Source organism: Prionailurus bengalensis, chromosome A1, assembly GCF_016509475.1.
Source record: "Prionailurus bengalensis isolate Pbe53 chromosome A1, Fcat_Pben_1.1_paternal_pri, whole genome shotgun sequence".
Taxonomy (NCBI): domain Eukaryota; kingdom Metazoa; phylum Chordata; class Mammalia; order Carnivora; family Felidae; genus Prionailurus; species Prionailurus bengalensis.
Genome location: NC_057343.1, coordinates 25148813 through 25173706, shown reverse-complemented (window position 1 = coordinate 25173706; position 24894 = coordinate 25148813).

Sequence of the window (24894 nt, the reverse complement as noted above, 5' to 3'; positions counted from 1 at the left end):
TAAATCCAAGCTGGTTAACATACAGTGTAGTAATGGTTTCAGGAGTAGAATGTCGTGAACCATGACTTACATATAACACCCAGTCCTCATGCCAACACGTGCCCTCCTTAATACCTATTGCCCATTTAGCCCCAGCCCCCAACCAACTCCCCCCCCCCCCCAGAAACCCTCAGTGTGTTCTCTGTATTTAAGAGTCTCTTATGGTTGCCTCCCTCTCTGTTTTTATCTTACTTTTCCTTCCCTTTCCCTATGTTCATCTACTTGGTTTCTTAAATTCCACATATGAGTGAAATCGTATGGTTTTTATCTTTCTCTGACTTATTTCACTTAGCATAATACACTCTAGTTCCATTCACGTTGTTGCAAATGACAAGATTTTATTCTTCTTGATTGTTGAGTAATATTCCACACCTTCTTTATCCATCTCCTTTATCCATCCAGTGGATGGACATTTTGGGCTCTTTCCATAATCGCCTGTTGTTGCTAATGCTGCCATAAACATTGGGGTGCGCGTGTCCCTTTGAATCAGCAGTTTCGTGTCCTTTGGCTGAATGCCTTGTGGTGCAGTTGCTAGATTGTAGGATGTAACTTTTCCTTCTGGGTCGTAGGCCTTCATGTTTTGAGAAACTGTACTCGAGGAGCTATACTCTAGGAATCCTGAGGTGTTTTCTCCACACCTGGACCTGATTTAGGTAACAAGATCCTAGACTTCAAGCTGATGCCGTAAAAGAATGAGTTTGGGGGAGTCTTTGGAAAGGTAAGTGTACTTTAACATTTGCAGTGTAAATCAGTAAGCCAGAGACTAGAAAGAAACATGCCTACACATACTTTGACATTGCTCTTTCAATGGGTGGAGAGTCATTTTCCTCCCTTTGAGTATGAGCAGACACGGTGATTCACTTATAACAACAGAATGTGATAGACATGACAATGTATGATTTTTGAGCCGAGACCGTGAAAGTCATTGCCATTTACACCTTGCTGTCTTGAGTACTCACTTTAGGGGAAGCCAGAAATCATGCTGTGAGGACCCTCCAACAGCCCTCTGAGAACAACTGAAGTCTTCTGTCAACATCCAGCATCAGCTTGGTGGCCATGTAAGTAAGTCCCCTTGGAAACCGTTCTCTCAGCCCCAGTCGTGCCTTCACATGACCACAGCCCTGGCTAACGTTCTTCTGCAATATCATGAGAGACTCTGACCCAGAACTGGGCAGCCAAGCTGCTTCCGATTTGCTGCTTCCTTGACACTGTGACATCGCTAGTGTTTATTGTGGCTTCGCGCCATTAAGTTTTGGAGTAGACTGATGTGTGTGCATTGTTGATGAAACAAATAGATAATTGTGTTGGTGTCATTGGGGTAAGAGAAAGGACCCACAGGCTTAAGATTGATAAGGTTTAAAAAAATACTGTAGTCTTAAAGTCAAATGGCAGTAATTGCAATGGGATATTTTATGTTAAGGAGCAGCCAGAGGAGGAGGAGGAAGAAGAGGGGGAAAGGGAGAGCAAAAGCAAAGTTTGTTAATTCCATCCACAGAAAAGACCTTGAAAAATGAGTACCTTAAAACCCAGGTTGCGGCTTCCATATAAATTTTCCCCCTTGAACACCAACAAACTAGATATTTATGAAGAAATGGCTAGTTCCAGATCTGGAGCAGAAAATGTTTCAGATGAGCCTGGAGCATCTCATCACACCAAAAAGTAACGAGGCGATAAAAAAAAAAAAAACCCAAAAAACAAAAAACTAGAAAAAAATGCTAGAGTCTTCTTAAGGATTCAGAAAGCAATGCAAAGAGGCCCCTACTGGCCAAAGATGGGACGATTGAAGCATGATTAAGAATAATAACTGTAATGGATTAAAACATATCAAATATGTTTAAATGAATTCAGAATGATACTAGAAAAACTAATTAGTTCCCTTTGGATCGTAGTGGGCACTCAATTCATTATCGTGATAGCTAGTGAATACAAGGAATAAATTAGGCCTTTATCCTACCTTTCTTCTATGAACTGTACCTGAGTATAATTAAATAGGCAACGAGAAGTTGTTTCTCTGTCTGTAGAAGGACTCCAGTTCACAGATGAAGAAATAATGGTGAAATGAGAATATACTTTTTTGAAATTCCTAGTGGATCTGGGTATCACAGGAAGATAGCCAGGCAGGCACTGCGTGCCATCGGGGAGGTCTACAGCGCCGTTTGCAAAGCATTCTTGCCAAAGTGACAAATGCACATTGATCACGCTTCCAGGTTTAGCTACCAATTTTTAGGGAATGTAGGGGACAGAGGAACGTGCTAAATGGCAACATGGGGACCTGAGTAGCAAATTCCAGGTTGGATAAATGACCGGGTTCTTTAACCAATAACACAGACATTGCAGAGACAGAGAGAGAGAGAGAGAAGGATGGGAGAGAGAGAGAGAGAGAGCGAGCATGTTTCAAATAGTTTTTATAACATGCAGAGGCGCCCGGTGTCTATTGAATTAGGCAAATCAGGATATAAAATTGCATTTATAAAATAAATCCATCTTATGTTTTAAAAGTAACATACGGCACAAAAGAAAAAAATGTAAAAAATCGTAACGGTGTCTGGGGGCAGCAGGGTTGCCGGTGGTATTTAAATATTGTTCTATATTTTCCCAATCTGCTTTAAGATACAAATATTATTTTTATAATCGCTACATTATCTCTTTTTTGGAATAGGACAAATAGATAAAGTCAGCAAAAACGCTTATAAATCTAAAGTACTTGTTTTTTCACACGGTAGCCCTGTGATTCCATCCATGGAGATTCTGTTTTCTGCCATAACATGGACTAACCCCGTTGGGTTGTAATGTGCTGGGGGGGCCCTGACTCCCTAGCAGCCGCACATGTTTGACTAAGGGTCCTACGGGAAAACCCGAAACCAGAGGAATGAATTGGCCCTTCTAGCTTTGAGACAGGTCTGTAATTCAGCGCCTGAATTACAAAGTCTGACTTTTGGTGGGTGACGAACAGGAAGAGGAAACAAACAGCCTCAACGTAGCTCAGGTTGGGTACAGATGGCCCAAAAGCAACAAGTTTATACTGTAACGTTGCCAAGGCAACAGCAGCTGCTTCTGTGGCGGCGGGTGGGGGAGGGGAAAAGCAGTGGAAATGAAGAAGCAGAGTGATTCCGTAAATCTTTCCTAGGGAAATAAGGACGGATGCTATAAAATATTGAATATTCTCTGGGCGAACGTACTGCCATAACACACGAAGCGTCGTCAGTAAAAGGAAGGGCAAACGGTGTGTTTCGTATCATAATCTGCCTGGACCCCAATAGGAGTCCGGTGCCTGTTGTCATCCTGTCATTTTCCCTTCCACGGCTCCAAACAGCGGTAGACGGGGCCTTCTTACAGCTCCGTCCCCTTGAGTGTTAAAACACATTGACGTTTTCTTGTGACAGTGACGGCGGCATCTATTCACAAGGCTGAAAGATGCTTATTAGGTTTTCACTATGTCTGGACTTGAGCGGGAAGACGAGAGGATAAGGGATACTTCGGTCTTCCCCCCCTTCTTCTCCCCCCCCCCCCCAACTCCTGCTTCCGTTCTTTTTAGCTGCAGAGGAAGAAGATCAAGGAAGGAGAGTGTGGCAGTGAGAAGAGAGCGAGAACAGCAGGTCCGGGGAATGTGCTAGAGATAGTTTCAGCCAACGGGTAGTGCAGCCAGCAGGCTACCTGGCCAGAAGGCGGCCCCCTGGGGTCACCGGGAGCCTGGGAGGAGCTGAGTCAGGAGCCCATCTCTGCAGGGAATGAGGGAGGGGTCAGAGTTGGACATGAAGACAGAGGTTCGGAAACGATCGGTGGGACATGTGGAGCATCTCAGTCGTTCTCCAGGTGGAGACGCTCTGAAAGCACCGGCTCAGGAAAAGACTCTCTTCCCTCCAGAACCTCATTTCGTGTGTTGAGAACCTGGGACAAAGTTTGGTTGGTTTTCACGTGCGCTCAAGTAAAGAGAATTTAGAGCCCTGCTCCTGCCCAGTTGGTACTGAATGTTTTTTTCAAATGCCAAACCACTTTTACAACAATGCAGGGTGGCATAGAGGTCGAAAGCCTGAACTTGGGAGTCAGGCAGGCCAGCCGAACCTGGATCTGAACCCCAGGCCCGCCACCTGGAGCCGCTCATACTATTTAGTTGGAGTCACGTTGACAAGGTTAACTGCAGGGAACTCAGCCTCCCCAGGCCTCAGCTTCCTCTTCTGTCAATGTGGGCCCAAGGCCAACCCCCTAGTGTTAGGTTGTGAATTTGGCACAGCACCTGGGACGTTACTATTTCATCATTGTCATTTGAACTTGTCTTTGAAAAGTAGGCTGGAATGGAGTTAGTTTATCTATGCTTGCTTCTTGACTTTGGGAGTGACACTAGATAAGTTAGAAACCCTGACCAGAAAGCTCTGTCACGAGTTGACGATGAGCCTATAAATAGGGTTCTCCAAAGAAACAGAAGCAAGGATCTATATGTATATTTATAACTGTATCTATATCGTCTCTCTGCCTATCTATCTATCTATCTATCTATCTCTCTCTCTCTCTATCTGAGAAAATAGAACTTATTTTAAGCAATTGGCTCACATAGTTGTAGAGGCTGCAAGTTCAAAATCTGCAGGGCAGACCAGCAGCCTGCAGGTGCAGGGAAGATTTGATGCAGTTCAAGTCCAAATGCAGTCCGGAGGCAGAATTTCCTCATTCTCCGGGGAGGTCGGTTTTTTCCTATTAAGCCCTTTGGTTGGGTAGATGATGCCTGCCCACCTTGTGAAGAGTAATTTGCTTCACTCAGAGTCTGCCGATATAAATGTTAACTCACTGGGGGAAAAATCACTTTCACAGAAATATCTAGAATAACGTTTGACCAAATATCTGAGTACCGTGTCCTAGCCAAGTTGACAGAAAAATTAACCATCTCAGGGCCCTTAGAGCCCTGTCCGAACTTTGGTATCTCCTCACGAATCAGTAACTGTGACCCTAGAGAGTCACTCACACAGTGAAGAGGGTCCCATTAATGCAGTTAATGTCATGGCATCTGTAGAATAGCTGGGACCAGATTTCACTGTTTTCATGATCTGTGCTGTACCCTTCCTCAGGAAAAAGTCAAAGCGTGACCAAAGTTGATAGCAGGAAATATGTAAAAATGGCAATTTTTGCCATAGATCCTGGGGCTAATAATATGTATTTATTCCAATGTCTTAAATCTTAAGTGAAAGAGTGGAATATTTAAAGGGAACACTGGGGGCGCCTGGGTGGCTCAGTCAGTTAAATGTCTGACTTCGGCTCAAGTCTTGATCTCACGGTTCATGAGTTCGAGCCCCGCATTGGGCTCGCCCTGGTGGTGCAGAGCCTCCTTTGGGTCCTTTCTCTCTCTCTCTCTCTCTCTCTCTCTCTCTGTCTCTCAAAATAAATAATAAAACCTTAGAAAAGTAAAATAAAAAATAAAGGGAGCACTAGACTGGGGACCAGAGGTTCTAAACCCTAGCAAAGTGGATGATCATACCTGCACCAAAAATGTAGCCGTAGGGAGGATTTGCTATAATAATCTATGTAAAAGCACACAGATATCAACTCTACTCAAATCTGGAAAAGGGTTGAAAGCTGAAACCTTGCCGGGGGTGATCTAACTTTCTCAGAAGAGCTGTATAAACAGAAAGCATTGCTGCTTTTAAAACAGAAGGGAGGGGCGCCTGGGTGGCGCAGTCGGTTAAGCGTCCGACTTCAGCCAGGTCACGATCTCGCGGTCCGTGAGTTCGAGCCCCGCGTCGGGCTCTGGGCTGATGGCTCAGAGCCTGGAGCCTGTTTCCGATTCTGTGTCTCCCTCTCTCTCTGCCCCTCCCCCGTTCATGCTCTGTCTCTCTCTGTCCCAAAAATAAATAAACGTTGAAAAAAAAAATTAAAAAAAAAAATAAATAAAACAGAAGGGAAGGAAAGAGGGAACCAAGCCACATACCTCAGGCTGACACCTTGTTCTTCTCTTTCTTCTTTCTCTTAAGCAAAATTTCACTATGTTTTGACAGCGCTTCTCAGTTAGTCCTCCAGTTTATGGCTTCCTGCCCATCTTCCTTTGTTTGGTGCACACGAGTGGTGCAGAGCTCTTTCTGTAAGCTGCTGTCAGGGAGTGTTGGGAGTCCAAGGGCAAAGATGACCTACAGGACTTTAAAAGGTGCCTTTCATGGGTCTAGGGAAAGAGGATTTCTTAGACGCTGTTGCTAAAAGTGTAAATCAGTATAATGTCCTGGAGTACAGTTGGGAAATACAGAGCAACTGCCTCAAAAGTGTGTATGTACCTAGCGTTTCTGGTCTAAGAAGTTTATCCTAAGAAAGTAACAGATAAGTATGCGAAACGTACATACAAAGATACTCATTAGGGTCTTTTAACAATGAACGGCTGCAACTAACCTAAATGTCCAAAGGTATACAGGATTGAATAAATGAATTACAGTTCATCTTGGAAATAGAATTATTTGGGGCACTGGGTGGCTCAGTTGGTTAAGGGGCCAACTTTGGCTCAGGTCATATCTCACAGCTTCTGGGTTCAAGCCCTGCGTTGGGCTCTGTGCTGACAGCTTAGAGCTTGGAGCCTGCTTCAGATTCTGTGTGTGTGTGTGTGTGTGTGTGTCCCTCCCCTACCTCAAAAATAAAGAAACATTAACAAATTTAAAAAAAGAAAAAGAAAAAGAAAATAGAAATATTTAGGGGCACCTGGGTGGCTTAGTCAGCTAAGTGTCCAACTTCAGCTCAGGTCATGATCTCACAGCTCATGGGTTTGAGCCCCATGTCAGGCTCTATGCTGACAGCTTAGAGCCTGGAGCCTGCTTCAGATTCTGAGTCTCCCTCTCTCTCTGCCCCTCCGTCTGCTTGTGCTCTGTCTCTCTCTCTCCCTCAAAAATAAATAAACATACAAAATTTTTTTGAAAAGAAAGAAAATAGAATTATTTAACCATTAAAGATAATAAAATGATGTACATGTGTGCATATAAAAATATATAAAGATATTCATAATATATTAGGACAAGTAGATCACTAGTATTTTTTAATGTTTTTATTTATTTTTGAGACACACAGAGAGAGACAGAGTGTGAGCAGGAAAGGGGCAGAGAGAGAGGGAGACACAGAATCTGAAGCAGGCTCCAGGCTCTGAGCTGTCAGCATGGAACACAACTTGGGGCTCTAAACTCGTGAACCATGAGATCATGACCTGAGCCAAAGTCGGAAGCTTAACCCGACAGAGCCACGCAGGTGCCCCAGTGAATCAGTAAGTATTAAATATAGCATTAATTCCATTAAAAAATAAACACACACAAACATATGGAAAAGTTTTGATGAGATGTCTTAGTACATTTGGGCTTCTGTGGTAGAATACCATAGACAAGGTGACTTAATCAACCACAGAAATGTTTTTTTTTCATGGTTCCGAAGGCTGGGAAGTCCAAGATCAAGGCATGCGCAAGTTCATTGTCTAGCAAGGACCCACTTCCTGATTCATAGATGGTAGTCTTTTTCCGGTGTCCTCACATGGGGGAAGAGAGGAGGGAGCTCTGGGGTCTGTTCTATAAGGGCGCTAATCTCATTCATGAGGGTTCCACCCTCATGGCCTTATCATTTCCCAAAGGCCCTACCTCCTAATCACACTGGAGGTTAGGGTTTCAACATATGAATTTGGACCTGGAGTGGGGGTAGGGGGACATAAATTTTCGATTGATAGCAGTGGATATACACCAAAATATTTACAGTGATTTTCTCCGGGTAGTAGAATTTTGGTTGGTTGTTTTATTTCTTCTTACTTATCTGTGTTTTCTATTTTTCTACACTGAACATATGATTACTTGTATACCTGAAAAAATAAGGGGGGAAATGCCTTCCTTAGATAATATTTATCGCTCTGCAATTTGCCCGTTCTTGATTAGAAGGGGGAGTGCTGTGAATTCTAGAGGATCATCATGACATCTGGGGAGGAAAATTGTCCTCAACATTACTTCTGTTATTTTTCACCTTCCATTGGCATTTTGACATCAGTGCTGAATGTATCCCCTCAGATTGATTTTCTCTCTTCTGTAAAAAAGAAACTATTAGCAGACGCCCACCCTGGACAGCTCTTTCTGAAGAATCTAGATTGTGAGCCATTGCAAGGTAAAGCAGCCATTTACCTGATACCCCCAAAGACACCCTGGCACCTGTATTATCATAAGGACTGTAATTCTTGGAGGTTTGCTAACATGAACTCATCAAGAAGGTTCTGGGGTTAATGCTAAAACCTGAAGTCAGAAATAGAACCCAAGGTAACACTGAGAGAACCTTGACAGGTGGGTATGTACTTCCATAAGGAGGGCTGCTAGTTTCCTTCCTTTGGGTGGATCATGAGATCTGATATTTTTAGTGTATGCCGTGGCAGGGCTTGAAATGATGTTACTTCTCGATAACGTGGGGACACTTCACCCTGAGTGCCTGTGTAGGTATCCCAGAAAACACTTAGCAGGTTGGATACTGTGGCAGAAAATCAGCATGTAATCATGTTACCCTGCCCTTCTTTTGGGCTGTTGAGCTGTAATGAGAGATTTTTGTCTCCTGACTGCACAAATGTTAAGACCCCTTGAGGTAGCCTCCGGCTTCTAGATCCCGAAACACAAAGCAGGATCACAAACGCCACTCTGTTTTGCAAAAAGGCAACAACTAGTGAGTCAGAATGGGAAGACAAGGAGGCTGTGGGGAGGAAGGATGACATGCCATCCATTTATCTGGAGTGTCAGGTTGGCTCCAGCTTCCTGAAGGGCCTCTTCCCTGTCCCCACTCTCATACAACAATGGAGGTCATAGATTGTTCTCTTGCCGTATCTCTACCCTCCCAGAGCATCGACTAGCTTTTATTGTCTCTCTCAAGACGGTCACCTTATCTTGCCTCGTGTTGTAGTTATATATGAATACTTCTTAAACTCTTACTAGCTTGCGAGTTCCCCGAGGGCACTGACAGTTTCTCAATTGGGTTGGCATTGATCATGGACGGTACCCAGCAGATGTTCAGTATATATTAAAAAAAAAATCATTGAATGAACAAATGCATGAATGGATGAATGAACAGTAGGCATTCCACATTTACTCATTTCTACTGACAGAGAGAACAAGAAGTTGGAGCTCTCAAAAAAGAAAGTTGATTTTCAGTCTCCCAATGGTTTAATGGATGTGTGTGATTCCCCCTTCTCAAGGAAGGAGTTAGCTCTGATATCCTTGATGTCACTGCTTTGATGCTTTACTTTTCCCCTCATGGTAGAAAAGGTGAATTTAGCTAGGAATCCAATGGACTCATTCAAGGACCTGCCATTATTCTGGGACTCTGCCTAGTCAGTTTCTCTCTGACCCCCACTGGTAATAAGCTGACAGTGGAGCAGGCTTAATCTTTCCACTTACAACCTATTAAATGGATTTATAAGATCAACCCATAGGTATTTGTTATTCAACTCTTACACTCCCAACACTGCAAGGTACAATACTCCTAGAGTTTTTGGACTGAACAGTAAAGTGTTTTTTCATAGATTACAATATCTAGCATAGATCATTTAATCCCTCCCTTTTACAGAAGATTGCACCAAGCCGTTCCAAGGCATCATCATCATCATCAACATCTCTTCCTCCCCTTTCTCCTTCTCCTCTTCCTCCAATCATCAGCCAAAGGCCCTGTGTACATAGTACTATGCTGAGTGTGTAAAATGTATACAAGGAAGGGGCGCCTGGGTGACTCAGCCGGTTAAGCGTCCGACTTCGGCCCAGGTCATGATCTCACAACTCGTGAGTTCAAGCCCCACGTCAGGCTGTGTGCTGAGAGCTCAGAGCCTGGAGCCTGCTTCGGATTCCGTGTCTCCCTCTCTCTCTGCCCCTCCCCAGTACACGCTCTGTCTCTCTCTCAAAAATAAACAAAGATTAAAAAAAGAAGAAAAAAAAAAACCACAAGAGAGAATAAGAGGTGTGGATTATATCAAGAATCTTGTGATCTCAAAAGTAGTCAGGCTAGGGGCATGTGAGTGGCTCAGTCGGTTAAGCCTCTGACTCTTGATTTCAGCTCAGGTCATGATGTTGCAGCTTCGTGAGTTCAAGCCCTGTGTCAGGTTCCGTGCTGCCAGCTCAGAGCCTGGAGCCTGCTTCAGATTCCGTGTCTCCCTCTCTTTCTGCCCCTCCCCCATTCGCTCTCTGTCTCTCTCTCTCTCTCCTTCAAAAATAAACAGACATTAAAAAATTTTTTAAATGAATACAGGGAACTGTTAGATCAATATGTGCATATCCATAGAACTGTTTTCATAGTATAGTTTTACATTGTGGACTCAAACAGAAACTACGCCTTCCATTTCTAATGATATCCTGGTGCTCTGTCCCTCCTTTGAAGGACATGCTAGTAACATTAATAGAATATACAATAATTTGCTGGCCCCATGCCTCTTTCCCTCTTGTAGGCTCCCAAGGAGCACAGGCACAGGTAAGTTCTAGGTGTTTTTATTAAAGGGGCCTTGGTTTCCCTGCTGGCAGCTCCTGGGAGAGGGGGGCTGGCCCTGTGATTAGGTAGGACCCCCTCCTTGGGTTCCCCCAACAAGCGTGAGCTACGCATTCCATCACATGTCTGGGCTATGCCTTCCCAACTTGCAGACTCCCTGTAGATCTTTCTTTAGTGAAGGAACTCCACTCTCCCTTACCTCAGATTCAAATGGAGCCTCAGACATGCCCCAAATCATCGGGCCAAATCTGCCAGGAATCATAAAGGAAAAAAAAAAAAATGTCTGGGAGTGAGTTATATATGGCGGTGAATTCATACACTTTGTGTAGCTCATTTCCTTCCATTATGCTAATTCTTCTAACCCCATAACTTAATTCCACCACCGCCCCTTCCCCCTGCCATACACACGCTTTTTTTTTTTTTTTTTTAATCCAGGGAAGAAGCTGATTGATGCGGAAGTCAGAAGCCATCCAATTTTGTGATGGTCTAAGTACTCCAGGCAATTGCCCTGCAGCTGCCAGTGGCTGTCTTAAGCCCACGCGAAAACAAGCACATTTTCAGCAGGCTCATTTAGAGCTGCAAGGAGGTCGGCGGCGTGTGCTACGTGTGCATTTAGGAGTTTGTTTGCAGCTGCGCGTCCTGGACAAATGCCAAGGTCAGGAAATCTATAGAGGGCTGTCCTAACACTTCCTCCTTGATCTGTATCAACCTGCCTGTGTGCCACACCGGGAAGTGCTGCTCCAGCCTGTTGGCCTCGCTCCCTCACACAGTCTGTGCTGACTCGATGCTTATTTATTATGCAATTATTAGAGTTATTGGATGTGCTCATGGCTTATTACCCTCTGGACGCATTTACAAGTAGGATAAGAAAAACCCACAGCAGCTTAATTTCTGTTGTGATCAAGAAATGTGTACTTACTGTGAAACATTGTCTTTGTTTCATCAAGCTTCTCAAACCTTAATTTTCCTTTGTAGGGGCCACCTAAAATGTATATATGTGTCTTTTATATGAAGTAGGTTAGAAGCAGGCATGACTGATCAAGAGACTGGGCAAAGAGCCAAGAGCCGGAGCTGTTGGGGAGAGGGCCCCCGTGAGCTAAAAGCTGCAAGGTGCTTTCTGGCTCTTGGTTATGTCAACATTTGCTTAACAGACTATGTTTCCATTCCTTTCTGGTCTTTCTCAGAAGCTTACTCTCTCTGTCTCCAGTTTGTGGACAAACACATGTGCATGCAAGCAGATGCACACACGCGCGCACACACACACACACACACACACACACAGCTGCAATACAAACTGCAATACAAAGCTGCAAACAAAGAAGCATTAACAATTTTCTAGGGATGGAGGCGATACTTTTCCAAGCATCTCAGCAGATCCTCCCTCATGGTTTCTTTCAGAGGACAGAAGGTTCTGAAGTTCCTGCACTGCCGTATACCCTGATGCAAAAGGAAGGCCCTGAGTACATGTGGACTGACTTCACCTGGGGATAGTCTTGGCCTCTGCACGTAAGATGATACAGTGTGCATAGAGCGCCAATAATATGCAGAACATTTCTCCTTCCTACTTAGGGAGAGAAGTGCTGGGATGAAAAGGATCTGGGAACCTAAGTTTTATTGTTCTGGCTAGCAATTTTCAGTGACTGTCAAGAAAAGAGAGGAACGTGAGAGTTCTGTCATTTCTTCTTTCTCATTTTCTCTCATTCCTGCCCTCGTCTTACTGCAACCCACCCCTATGATTAGGGGGGACTCCGACCACCCTGACAGCACTACAGAGATCATTTGGAGCCCACACGATTTCCATGCCTCCTGGCAGTTCTGATCCTATCTCTCAGCCAGGTATTTATCAGAATCTCTGCTCTGGCTTCTCGAGATTCAGGGCGGCGACAGGGCAGCAGTCAACTCTGACCTCTCCCATAGTAACACCTGTATGTTCCATCCACTTACCTTCTCAAGGCTTAAACGGAATGTCCCAAAGAACTGACATGCCCCCGGAGCCTAACCAACCCTGGCCAATCTCTGGAGAAGGGGCCTGATACTAGCCCACGGCAGAGGCCATCTGAAATAGCCCATATGGGATTTTGCTAGATGGGCTGGGCCCCCCGGGGACAGCACCCCGTTGGCTCCCAGCTCCCACTCTAGTCTGGGTTCTAGAACCTGCGAGGACGTCACCAATTTGCTGAGCTTCGGAGTCTCCAGGAAAGCCAAAAGGCGGAACCCTTTCAGGGGTCCCAAAAAGCGTGAGCTCTTCGAAGCAGGTGTTTGGTCTCTTAGAGCAAATGCTTGATTCACGTGGATCTGAGCTGTGGGCGCTGGCTGGTTCTGTCCAGGGTCACGCTCAACCTTAAAAGCAGCGCTGACGCTGAAGCACTGGAGAGGAACATTCCGAGTCATTCGGACCCTAAAGGAGTGCTCACCGGTTGTCTGTCGATTGTTCCTACTGCCGCTCTGTTATCTGGCCAGCGAGCAGCTCCCTCACCCGCAAGCTGCTCCCTCCACATGATTTGCCAGCCACCACAGGGCAGCGACTGAACAAAATGCTCTTCTAGGGGATGCCCTGTTCCACTCCATTTTTATCTCAGCATTCCTGTCCTTTAGATGCGCTGCTGCAATTCTCACTCCCCGCTGCCTAGGTACGTAGCGTCCATTGTGTATTTCCTGATGATGCGCTTTGGTTTGTCTCTTGGAAACACTGTTATTGCACCCCAAGGGACGCAGCCTCCAAACTGTTGCATTCAGCCTTCTCCTTCCTCAGCTGTTCGAATCCCATGACAAGGGTGACTGATTCGGCAGCACCATAACCAGCAGTCACTTCCCAGCCCCACCCCCACCCCAAGGCTTCCCAGAGGAAAAGCTGCTGTGCCCTTGAAATGCAAATGGCTGATCAAAAGCGGTAAATCCCTTCCAAGAACAAGGTCTGTCTTTGCCACTTTGGGCTTTGCCAAATATTTCAAACGGCCTTTCGCATCTGGGCAAGGGGGAATGTTGGTATGTATCATCAGGCTGAGGCAATGTTCTTAAACCGTGGTCATGATCCACTAGGGGCTTCTGAAATCAGTTTAGTAGGTTACAACTGCATTAGAAAATAGAATCGAGTGCGCCTGGGTGGCGCAGTCGGTTAAGCGTCCGACTTCAGCCAGGTCACGATCTCGCGGTCCGTGAGTTCGAGCCCCACGTCGGGCTCTGGGCTGATGGCTCAGAGCCTGGGGCCTGTTTCTGATTCTGTGTCTCCCTCTCTCTCTGCCCCTCCCCCGTTCATGCTCTGTCTCTGTCCCCAAAATAAATAAACGTTGAAAAAAAAAAGTTTAAAAAAAAAAGACTTAATGATATAACTCAATAAAAATGTAAAACTGTTCATGTTTAAAGCACAATATAGTCGTGATAGCACACAACTATTGAAAGGAAGGCAGGTGTCTGGGTGACTCAGCTCATGATCTCGAAGTCCCTGAGTTCAAACTCAGGGACTAGCTTTGGATCCTCTGTCCCTCTCTCTCTGCCCCTCCCCTGTTCATGCTCTGTCTCTCTCTGTCCCCAAAAAAATAAATAAACGTTGAAAAAAAAAAAAAGAAAAAAAAAAGAAAATAGAATCGAACCAAAGAGAATAGAGTAGACGTACAGGAGTACACAGCCCGTAACAAAGGTTGGTTTCTTTGTGAAATTTTCATTTTGGTATAAACACACGCACATAGATACATAAACGTGTGTACTGATGTGGGGGCACGAATGTATTTCTGTTTATTTTTTAACCTTTATTTTAACTGTGACGTATTATTAACCCCCAGCAGCATATATACAATTTCTATTCTAAAGACTCATTAGACCAACTCCTAAGTTTCCCCCACTGTGACTGAGAACGAGGACAGAGCTGAGACCTTAGAAACCGTCTGTCTGGGGGCACCTGGGCGGCTCAGTCGGTTAAGCGTCCAACTTGGCTCACGTCGTGATCTTGCGGTCTGTGAGTTCAAGACCCATGTCGGACTCTGTGCTGACAGCTCAGAGCTTGGAGCCTGTTTCAGATTCTGTCTCCCTCTCTCTCTCTCTCTCTCTGCCCCTCCCCCGCTCATGCTCTGTCTCTCTTGCTCTCAAAAAGAAATAAAACATAAAAAATTTAAAAAGAAACCGTCTGTCTGACCCTCCTCACCTCATTCCCCTTCCCGGCCCCCAGAAGCAGCCGCACTCCTGACTTTTACAGTAATCATCCCCTGGCTTTGGTCACAGTTTTGCCCCCCACATCTACATCAGGAAGAACCCTGAGTTTGGTCGGCCTTTGAGCTCTTCCTAAGGATTCTCCTGGGATTTGCTTCTTCCCCTCAAGGCTGTGTTCCTGAGATTTTTCTCTCGTCGGCACGTTCACCTGTAGCTCAAGCATTTCACTGGCGTGTAGCTTTCTTCGTAGGATTGCACCATGATACCGGCACCATCCTGGGGCTGGTGGACACGAGAGTCATTCCAGATTGGGTGTTTACAAACAGTGCTGCTCCGGAACCTTCTCCCTCATTTCCCCGGCATGCCTACAGAGGGGTTTCTCTGGCACGCAGGAGAGGGCTGTATCCAACAGCCCTGTGATTCCTGCATGTTCTACGTGACGGGGTGCAGCTCAGTGCTTGCACCCATTCTCCACCACCAGCCCACACGTGGTTTTGTTCAGATGTATTTCTGACTGTGGTCTGTAACCAAAAAAGTTGGAAGACATGTCTAAAGGCTCCTAAGGTAAGAACGGTACTTCTTTAAAACTAAGAATTTTTTCATTGCCGTGTGTGCGTGTGTGTGTGTGTGTGTGTGTGTGTAGGTGAGCCTGGAGGAAATCAGAGCAGGAGAAAGGATGAAAGGACACTCACGTTGTGAGCGCTTGTTACCCACCATGCACCGAGCACAGCGCTTTACCAATTTGCACGTATTTTCTCCTAAATCTTCACATCAGCCTTGTGAGACGTGGTTAAATCCCACTCGGTTGAACAGAGGTTCAAAGAAAGTAAGGAACGCACCCAGAGCCATATGGCAAGAAATATGCTGGAACTGGAATTTGAACCCAGGCCTATCGGTCTCCAAAGCCACCTGACCACTTTTCCCACCTCGGGTGCTCTTCCCAAGGCCCCTGCCTCTGCAGGTTGTACTTCCCTGCCTCACTGGCACATGACCTTGGCCCAGGATTGCCTCCAAATCACTGTGAGAGAGGCACAGTTCATCCCAGGACTTCAGATCTTCCACAGAGTGTCCTTGGCCCCCTGCCCAGCTCACACCTGCCCTCCAGATGCCAGGACCTGAACAGCTCACCATTCCGCCCGATGCTTAGACGGCTCTTGCCAGTCACTGGCTCCTTGGTCTCTCACTGTCTCTCTCTGTCTCTAGATGGTGCCCTCTTGCTGGAGGACCGGCTCGACCTTTCCTCTCTGAAAGTTTTCGTGTGTCTGCTCCCACCCAGGGAGGTGAGTTTTAGCTCCCCCTCAAACTGCTCCTAATGGCGAAGCCTCCACCACTTGAATGTTTGCAAGGAAGAACTCCTGTTCTGACCTTGGCCACAGATTGCCAGGGCAGCACGGGGATTTTCAGTTGGCAAAATGGGGTGTCTGAGTGGCTGCCCCAGCAGGAGTTCTTCCGGACTCTATCTTAAACGGCTGCCCCAAACTTTTCTCACAAGACCTAAGGGCACTACCTGTAGCCAAGGAGCTATTCCCCTTCATTCAAAACAAAATCAAGGATGGAAGGGAGGGGAGAGGAAGGACGTTCGTTTGTTCATTCACTGGACATTCACCGGGCACTTTTGGGGATTGGGGGAGGTCACTGCTGTAAGACACCCCAGCCAGTCCTCACAGAGACAAATACGAAAGCACACCCATGCATTCTGTTTTTGATACGCTTGTGTTGATACAGGTGGAGGCTTTCTTTTGGGTATGACACGTTCTTCTGACCATGAAAAGGGCAATCACGGAGGAGATGTTTCATTATCAAGGTATTCTTAGGATGTTTTTAGACTGTTCTCACAGCTCTAGCAGTTCACGCAACAATTAATATATTCAGGCAGATTAGTCACTTACCCGCAAAACCCTCGATTTCTATAGCACTGCTGGAGGCAGAAAACTCACTGTGTTTAACGGACTTAATTAGTAGCTCGGAGTTACAACTGAGATCATTTGGAAGTCCCACGGACAAGAGAAAGTGGCAGGAAGGACTGATCACCAAAGACTGAGAAAATGTGTTTTCTAGGCAAATTACACAGAAGGGTTTCCACTGGCTCAAATGGGGCTCACTTTCAAAAGACAGGCCCTACTGATTAAGGACTTCTGTTCAGTGAGCTACTCTGGAGAGTCAACATTGGCCCACATTCAGCCCCCAGTCCATTCTACCCTGAGTTATATACCGCATACGTGTGAGATAGGTAGGTAGGTAGGTAGATAGATCGAGACAGACAGACATAAAGAGATTGGATTTAAGGAATTGGTTTATGGGATTGTAGGGGCTGGTAAGTCCAAAATTTGCAGCACAGAATGGAAGGCTGGAAACTGAGGCAGGATTGCTATGTTGTAGTCTGGGGGCAAAATTCCATCTTCTTCGAGAATCCTCGATATTTCCTCTTAAGGCCTTCAACTGCCGGGGGAGAATGACGTGGACTGAATTGTGTCCTCCCAGAATGCTTCTGTTTAGGGTCTAACTGTATTTGGAAATAGGATCTCTCAAGACGTAATTCAGATTAGATGAGGTCACAGGGTTGGGGCCCTCATCCAACCGGACTGGCATCCTTATTGGAAAAGGAAGGAACACCAGGGAGGGATGCGCAGAGAAAAGGCCATGTGAGGACTCAGGAAGAGGGAGGCCATCTGCGAGCCAAGGAGAGAGGCCTCAGGAGAAACCAAACCTATTGACCCCTCGATCTTGGGTTTCGAGCCTTGAGAAATAAATTTCTGCTGCTGAAGCTCCCCGGTCAGTGGTCTTTTACTGTGGCAGCCTGAGCACAACAGTTCAGAGGCCCACCCGTATTATTGATTGCAATCTCCTTGATTTAAAGTCGGCTGAGGGGTGCCTGGCCGGCTCAGTCGGTAGAGCATATGACTCTTGATCTCGGGGTTGTGAGTTCGAGCCCCACATGTGGCATGGAGTTTACTTAAAACGAAAATCTTAGGGGCACCAGGGTGGCTCAGTTGGTTAAGCGCCTGACTTCGGCTCTAGTTGCGATCTCACAGTTTGTGGGTTTGGGCCCTGCATCGGGCTCTGTGCTGATGGCTCAGAGCCCGGAGCCTGCTTCGGATTCTGTGTCTCCCTCTTTCTCTCTGCTCCTCCCCTGCTCACGTTCTGTCTCTCTCTCTTGCTCTCTCATTCCCTCTCTCAAAAACAAAATTAAAAAAAAAAAAAAGAAAATTTTAAAATAAGTAATTAAAAATAACGGGGCGCCTGGGTGGCTCAGTGTGTTAAGCATCTGACTTTAGGCTCAGATCATGATCTCATGGTTCATGAGTTCGAGAGCCCCGCATCAGGCTCTCTGCCGTGAGTGCAGAGCCTGCTTGGGATCCTCTGCCCCCTCTCTCTGCCCTTCCCCCACTCTCTCTCTCTCTCTCAAAAATAGATACACATTAAATAAATAAATAAGTAAATAGAAAAAAACAGCTGATTGCCGGCATTAATCATATTAAATTTACCTTCACAGCAACTTCGAGACTAGTGATTGACCAAACACCTGGGCACCTAGGCCCCCACATCACACACATGGAACTTGAGCAGCAACATTGGATGAGTTTCACACTCAGATGAAGTCTGTTGCTAGGCTCCCTTGACCTGAGGTCCGATTTTGCCACCAAATGAGTTTTGGGAGCTTGGGGGTCTGGGGGGAAGGGGTGGAAAGGACCAAAGGTTAATTTCACTTACTTTACAGTTTCCATTCTGATCAGGCCTGCTTGCCAAAGTGCAAAGGGCTGCTATCTATGCATAAGAGCGATAATAATGGCAGTCAGTTATTAAATGTGTATCATGCTGCCAAGTGTTAAATAACTTTATTCTCCTGTATCTTTCACGGCAGCCCTGTGAAGCACGTCTTATTTTTCCCATTTTCTAGAAGAGGAAAGTAAACCCAGAGAAGGGAAGGACTTTGCTCCAACTCACACAGCAAAAAAGAGGCCGAGCTTGTGACCAGCTCGCTATGCTGCCTCCTTCTCCGGAGGGATGTGTGCAGAAGGGAGAAAGTGTAACCGCTCAGAAAACATTGGGGCGCCTGGGTGGCTCAGTCGGTTGAGCGTCCGACTTGGGCTCAGGTCACGATCTCGCGGTCCGTGAGTTCGAGCCCCGTGTCGGGCTCTGGGCTGACAGCTCAGAGCCTGGAGCCTGCTTCGGATTCTGTGTCTCCCTCTCTCTCTTCCCCTCCCCTGCTCATGCTCTGCCTTTCTCCCTGTCAAAAGTAAATAAACATTAAAAAAAAAATTAAAAAAAAAAAGAAAACAGAGAAAGTCCACACCCTGAAGCCAACTCACCGCCAAACCACTGACATCCTTCTGAAGTCCTTCCATGTGAGTCTGCCCCCTAGACTGTGGCTGGAGGAACCTCCTGAAGATCTGGCATGGGCACTCCCTTTCTCATACATCCTCAGTGGCTCCCCATTAATTAATTACTCAACACAAGCAGGAAGCCTCACCCTAAACTCAAGCCCCCCCTCCCCCTGCCCAAACTTGGCCTTCATGGGGTTCTTGCTTTTTTTTTTTTTTTTTTTTTTTTTTTTTTTTTTTTTAGCAGCACTGCATCTCCTTGCTGCTTTCTGCCCCATACCGTCCTCCCTAAACTGAACACCCCCTCCTCCCAGGTTGCAGAACGGACCTTCTTGTCTGATGGAAGGAGGGAGCGCTCTGGAGTCCTCCCGGTCCCAAAGTCTGCCATGCGGAATCACCACTTCGGTAAGTTGCTCGCTCACTCTGAGCCATTTTCTGCTTGTGGGTACCTTCTGCCCGAGGCTGATGTGAAAACTCACAGGTAAGGTACAAGGATGATGCGTCACGCATAGGACGCGGAGAAGTGCTCTTTCCTCCCCCCTTTCCAGGGAGCCGCTGAGCCAGGGGGCAGGAACAGCCTCACCCTTGCTCACAGGGTCAGTGTTCACCGTCCCTTTCCGCGCCCATGAGTGGCCTCAAACATCTGGCCTCTTTGGCTCCCAGAACAGCAGAAAACCCCTTTGGTGACTGCCAGCGCCTGTCCGCACGCCTTGGGTCCGAGCCGCTCTGGAAAGCTCGTCCCCTCTCAGCTCCCGAGTCTGTGATTGACATGTTTGTTTCTGGGGGTGGAGGTGTCAGTGAAATTCCACAGGCTTGAAAAACATTGAGCAGCGTCTCACTGAAATTGCTTTTTCCACCCCGCGCCCCCCCCCCCTTCATTTTTAATTTGAAGAAAACAAAAGCCCAAACGCTGCAGCGGAAGATTCATTAAATAATTTACTGCACCTGCCATTTTAAGGGGTAATTTAATACAGCCACCCTTCGAGCCACCTTTATGACAGAAATTTTCCGCCTCCTTTGGGAAGGTGGCTGCGTTCCCTGGAGTGGATGCCTGGGTAGCAGGAGAAGCCAGAAGCCCTCGAATGTTTTCCAGCCCCGACAGAAGCCAACCCCATCAGACACACGGCTGGGTAATGGCTGCAATTTCACGCAGATTAAATTTACCTTTGGGGGCGAAATATGGACGCAGAAAGGAAACCAAACCCTGTGTTTTCTATCTTCTTTTTTTTTTTTTTAATTTTTTTTTTTCAACGTTTATTTATTTTTGGGACAGAGAGACAGAGCATGAACGGGCGAGGGGCAGAGAGAGAGAGGGAGACACAGAATCGGAAACAGGCTCCGAGCTATCAGCCCAGAGCCCGACGTGGGGCTCGAACTCACGGACCGCGAGATCGTGACCTGGCTGAAGTCGGCCGCTTAACCGACTGCGCCACCCAGGCGCCCCAAACCCCGTGTTTTCAAGGTAGCCTAAGATCCAAGTTCAAAGGGATCAGAAAAGAGGTTTGTGATTTGGGGGATTTAATAACTTTTCATTCTTTCACTGGCTTTTCAAAGTTTACAGTGCCTTTTTCTTTGTGAATCCATCTGCATTAAGGATACCACTGCTGTCATTAACCACAAAAAGAAAAAAAAAAAAAAAAAAAAAAACCTAAATGGATTTTTCCCCCCTTAGCTTAATGCGTTAATTGCATTGCTTAAAAAAAAAAAAAAAAAAAAAAACAAGTCTGGAATAAAACGCTCAGGAAATCACTTGTGACACATCTTTTTAAAATTATGGTTAAAAATACACATGACATGAAATTTGCCAGCTTCGTCATTTTTAAGCATACAGTCCAGTGGCCTCTGGTGCATTCACGTTGTCGTGTTACTGGGGACAATTGCACTTCCTCCCACCCCCACCCCCAGCGCCCCAGACTCACTAGAAAGGGTCATAGCAAGATTTTGTCCAGTGATATATATATATTTTTAAGTTCATTTCTTTCTGAGAGCGAGCACACGCACGTGTCTGCATGCGAGAGGAGGTGACGGGCAGAGAGAGAGGGAGAGAGAGAATCCCAAGCAGGTTCCATGCGGTCAGCGCAAGCCTGAGGTGGGGGGGGCGGGGGGGGGGGTGAGGGGCTCAATCTCACAAACCTCGAGATCACGACCTGAGCCAAAATCAAGTGTCGGACACTCAAGCAACAGGGCCACCCCGGTGCCCCTGTTGAGTGTTATTTCTGCCTGTCCCTTTCCAGCTTTCTTGGGATGTTGTGCCTTTATCCTAGGAAAGTCCCTCCTCCAACTGAAAAGTAACCATCGAACTCGTCTATCTTAGCCAAGTACCCACAGAACTAGAGGGACATATTCTTCTCTAATTTAGAGTCACTCTTCTCCGCACAAAGACTAAGGAAAAGTTGTAAGAGGAGAAGGAGCCGTTTGTTGGGTAGCTCTGTGCTCCTTTTGTGTTAAGCCGTTTACAGATGTCTCCCTATTCGCTGTTTACAATAGTGTCCACCACCACGGGCGCAGAAGTTGTGGCCCAGAGGGGTGAGCGAACAAGGTCCCGAGGCTAGGACTGAACTCCACGGCCAAATGCATCCGAAATCCGATATGGCAGATCAGCCAAGAGAGAAAGAACCTGGAAAGGCAGGAAGATTTCTGGGAGGGAGACGGGGAGGGTAAGCGAGTCAGGAAAAGAAAGACCACGCTGGCCTCCCTGGCCGGGAAGAACATCATCGACTTGGGCTCTTAACAGTACTTGCAGAGGCTATAGCTGGCTGGGCTTCACTCTTGTGGAGAGACCTCCCCCAGAGGGCTTCCAGACAGCGCCCTCCCCGCTTTGGGGGTCTGATTACAGACATGACAAATTACTTTGATCACTTGCCTTCTCCTGCTCAGAGGGTCACTCCGAGCTGCAGGCAGAGTTTCTGACTCTGCCTCAAATTAAAACGCCAACTCGATGTCACGATAGATTTTCTTAACCACCCGTCTCTGCGTGTTGGAATGTCTCTGTCTGGTTGAAAATGCCCCCTGGAGAGTTACCATGGCAACCCTTGTCTGCAGCATGGCAGGATCAGATCTCTAAAAGAGACTTCCAAATTGGTGTGGCCACTTTCAGCCACAGGCCCACACAGGGTTTTGCTTTGGGTACCCAGCTGATGACTCCGGCCTGGGGGGCGAAAGTCCGGGAGAAAAACTCAGTGGTACCAAAACACACGAGGCGCTCCCCCCTCCTTCTCCCGGAGCCTCAGGAGTGGGTTTGCATCGTCTCTGTCAGGATGTACTTATTTCCCTCTGTGCTTCCTCCGTCTTCCAGGCTCAAGGTCAAACCCTTAGAGGTAGATTTATTTCTTACAGAAAAAGACTGACATGCAAGTTAGGGAGGAGGCAGCTGGCTCAATAAAGGGGGATAAAAGAAGATAGAAACCTCTGAAGGTTTGAAACCTGGAATTGGGTTTTGATAAAAGATTGAGATAATTTTCAAGAGACTCAGTGACTTGCTCTTTCTTCTTTCCTCCTTCCCTCCCTCCCTTTCTTTCTTTCTTCCCTTTTTTCTTTCTTCTCTTTCTTTCCTTCCTTCTTTCTTTTTTCCTTCCTTCTTTTTCTTTCCTTCCTTCCTTCCTTCCTTCTTCTTTCTTTCTTTTCTTCCCTCTTTCTTTTTCTTTCTTTCTTCTCTTTCCTTCCTTCCTTCCTTCTTCCTTTCCTTCCTTTTTTCTTTCTTTCTTTCTTTCTTTCTTTCTTTCTTTCCTTTTTCTTGTCTTTCCTTCCTTCCTTCTTTCTTTCTTTTCTCCTTCCTTCTTTCTTTTTCTTTCTTTCTTTCCTTTTTTCTTTCTCTTTCTTTCTTTCTTTCCTTCCTTCCTTCTTCTTTCTTTCTTCCTTCTTTTTTTTTCTTTTTCTTTCTTTCTTTCTTCGCCTTCCTTCCTTCTTTCTTCTTTCTTTCCTTCCTTCTTTCTTTTTTCTTTCTTTCGTTCTTCTCTTTCCTTCCTTCCTTCTTCTTTCTTTCTTTCTTTCTTTCTTTCTTTCTTTCTCTCTTTCTTTTTCTTTCTAGAAATGGAATAGAAATGCACACAGCCAGAAGATTTGGAATGTATAATTTGTGACAAGCAAGTTCAAAGTTGTACAGACTCCTATGCCAGTATTTAATTAGTGCTGTGATCCGCCTAAAGATGGGGAACAATATACCTTAGCACTTAAAAGCTGTGCAAGCTTGATTATGTGAGTGGGTAGAGGAGATCCACGAATGTTGCAGAAGCACCAGCCATTTCCAGATCTTTCTGGTTGTAAAATATGGTCACATTATTATTTTCAGTGGCTGTAATCACCCAGGAGGACTCAGAAGAGTCCATTCATCCCTTTCTTCCATTCCTATCTGCCCGATCTCTCCTGACATCACAGTCTGACCCCCTGACCAGGAACAGCATGGATTCCTGCAGTAAGAGACTCTGAAGCACATAGCCAGAGAGCCCCAGACTCGTAGAAAATCCAGAAGAAGGAAACATTCACTTTTATCATGGGTCAGTGTATTAGTTTCCTAGGGAGCTCTAACAGAAGACCACAAACCGGATGTATTAAATGAACAGGAATTTATTCTCTCATAGTTCACAAGACCAGAAGTCCAAACTTGGGGTATTGGCAGAACTGGTTCCTTGGGGGAAATCCTCAGAGAATCCTGTGTGTGCATTTCTTGTAGTTTCTGATGACTACTGACAATCCTTAGCGTTCCCGGGCACACGCATGCATCGCTCCGGTCTCTGTCTCTGTCTTCTCACGGCCGTCTCCCTGTGTGTGTCTGTGACTCTTCTCTTCTTGTAAGCAGCCAGTCATGAGGGCCCTACCCTGATCCAGGGTGACCTCAGCGTAACTTGATTTCATTTGCAAAGATCCTATTTCCAAAAAAGGTCGCGTGCAGAGATGGGGGAGCAGAGACCAGAACTTCAGCATGCGATTCGGGGGAGACACAGTTCAATCCGCAACATGGGAGTCCCTCCCGAAACAGACCCCGAGACAAAGATTTGAATGCAGATAGGTTACGTTTGAGGGGATCGCAGGAGGTAAGTGGAGAAGTGAGGAAGAGAAGGGAAGGAGGCCAATACAGAGGGCATTAATGAGCAAGATGCCGTTGTGGGCAGTTGGGGGTCAATCTTGTTGGGGGACTCCAGGAGACAGTGTCAAATGCATCTCCGAGCTGTCATACCCGAGGAAGTTAGGGGATTTATCCCCTGTTTTCTTTCATTGGCTGAAAGCCCACCAGCAGAACCGTAGAAGGGACAGTGGGAAATGGCTAAGTGCAGGAATGGTGAGGGCCGTGGCTGGACTGCCAACATCTTCTGCTGGAACATCTGATAATGACACCTTCTCTGACGCTGAGAATAAAGACTTCGCATTGTAAATCACTCCAATTACTTTTTGAGCATTGGCCGAGAACTACTGTATTATAAATTAGAAGTAAAAAAAAGATATTCACTCCAGAAGCACTCTGTTCAAATACTGCCCAATTATAGATCATCTCAAATGTTTTAAAAAAAATGTGTCACGTATTTATTTTTGAGAGACAGAGGGCGAATGGGGGAGGGGCAGAGAGCAAGGGAGACACGGAATCCGAAGCAGGCTCCAGGCCCTGAGCCGTCAGCACAGAGCCCGACGTGGGGCTCGAACCCATAAAGCGAGAGATCATGACCTGAGCCGAAGTCAGAAGCGTAACTGCCTGAATGAGGTGCTCCATCTGAAATGTTTTAAAATTAATAATTGCATTATCTGAACTTTGAAGATCCTTGTGCTTCTGTCGTATCTTTCCATCTCTTCAGGGTTTGACTTTCAGTCCTGTGCCTTCCTCTCCCCAACTCATGTCTATCTGGTAAAGTCCTATTCAATCTTTAAGACCAAATTGCGTCCCCCCCCCCCCCCCCATTGACTTTAAGCTCCTCTTAGTATTCCTGTACTACGGAGCACAGCGCCTCACATGGTTGATGAA